At 28.9% G+C, this 1,918-nt stretch overlaps 1 protein-coding gene across 1 annotated transcript in view; it reads left to right on the top strand.

Annotated features, from left to right (window-relative positions):
* The window catches only part of LOC110030039 (tRNA (guanine(10)-N2)-methyltransferase homolog), a 68,595-nt gene that overhangs the window by 65,252 nt on the left and 1,425 nt on the right, over nt 1-1,918 (top strand). The window lies entirely within an intron of this gene.

The raw sequence follows: 1,918 nt of genomic DNA, 5'->3' as shown, positions 1-1,918 counted from the left end.
TATATATATATATATATATTTATATATATATACTCATTTCGAAAAAAAATTAATTGTCTCAACGCTCCAAATATTAATAATCATTTAAAATTACTAATTAAAAATAGAATAAAAATATATTAAATTTTGTTCAAGTGAATATTTTAATATAAGTAATAAGATTTAAATCTCGCCCTACCATTCATTTCCTACCGTTGTGTGATTAGGGTTGTCAAAATAGTTCATTGTTCGTGAATAACTCGTGTTCGGCTCGATAAACAAGCGAGTTAATCACAAAAAATATTTTTTTTAACTCAATATATAAACGAGTTGAATATGAACAATGATATTTTTTAACAAGTTGGGTTTGGACTCGCTTAAGCTTAGCTCGTTTACACTCCTAACGACTGCATACATGAACACAATTGTCAAAATGATTTTTTGTTTGCGAACAGCTTGTGTTCGGATCGTTAAGAAAACGAGTTGAATATAAACAAATTTTTGTGTTTGAAATATAAATAAGTAGAACATAAACAATTTTTTTGTGTTTTTGAAAATTGTGGTTAAATTGCATAATTCTAAAAATGTATAAAAAGATGCAATAAGTTGGCAACAAAGATTTATTGAAAGAGGTATTTGTTCTCTTACTATGAAGGATGGTAGGACATTATTGATTCACAAAGGTTGCCGATAAATGGGATAAAAGTTTGCATAATTTAAGTCGAAATGATTAAATTCATCATTACTAAAGAGTATTGTTATAGCAAATCACATTTATACTATTTTAAAATACTGATTTTTATTCATCAAAATTAAATCATAGCCTTTAAATTTAAAGCACCGTAGGAGAACACTTGACAAAAAATATATATATCAATAATTATTAGTTGAGTGAGCTGTAAGTGTTGTGTTATATTACATAGAGTGTTCAAGAGGAGAAAAATTTGCGTACGTAGAATGTTTGCAGAGCTTCGTACATCGGAGGTTATTCAGAGGGTATTGAGAGATTATAGGTAGGTTACAGAAATGTTATAGGGGGGGTATAATGCAGATATAACCCCCCAATACCTTCTGAATAATCTCTGATGCACGCAGCTTTGCAAACGTCTTCCATATGCAAATTTTTCTCGGTTGGATAAGATATTAAATTATTTTGTTGCAATTCGAAGAGTGATGGTGACTTCGCAAGCGAAAAAATAAAAAAGCTTAAATTTTGGAGTTTCTAAGTGTATGCGTGTAAGTATATAAAAAAAAAAATAGGAATATTTACATATCACTCAATTCATATATATTTACATATCTAGCATCTAAAACTTTTTTTTTTTATTTTTATTTTTTACTTTTTTGCCATCTTGACTCTGCATGAAAAGACATATTTTACTTTCCGAAAAGTTATAATAGTGATATTTTGTTATGTGATTTGAGAGATTTGGGGGTGGACATGTGAAAAATACAACTTATGTGCTAGTTATGTAAATGCATAGGAATTGGGTAGTAAGTATGTAAATGCCCCTAAAATATAAGCAAGCAGTTGAGTCTTACTATCATGTAATGGTTGGACATACATAACAAAGAATGGGACAAGAATCCATGAGGTTCCAATTAAGATTATGGATTTGTGTAGATGCTACAAAGAGTATACCAACTTGTTTGAAGCATTCAAGCGTATTTATTTAAAACATAGTAGCATTGCAAGCAAAGGTTAGTATCATAGTTTAAACTTAATGCAAAAATAGAGTAAATCCATCTATAAAGAGAATAAACAGGCATTAAATAAGATCTTCAAGATAAGGAAGATAAATAATTGATCATGCAAGATCTATAGACTTCTTAATCTAAAGAGAGAGAGAGAGAGAGTGTGAGATTGGTTGAGATCTCAAAAGTTGCCAAAAATGAATGATAAGATGGAATAACATCTTTGATATTACATTGAAAGATA

The sequence above is a fragment of the Phalaenopsis equestris genome, unplaced genomic scaffold (assembly GCF_001263595.1).
Source record: "Phalaenopsis equestris unplaced genomic scaffold, ASM126359v1 Scaffold000636, whole genome shotgun sequence".
NCBI lineage: Eukaryota > Viridiplantae > Streptophyta > Magnoliopsida > Asparagales > Orchidaceae > Phalaenopsis > Phalaenopsis equestris.
Note: the sequence above shows the minus strand (reverse complement) of the source record. Positions and strands in the feature narration are given on the sequence as shown.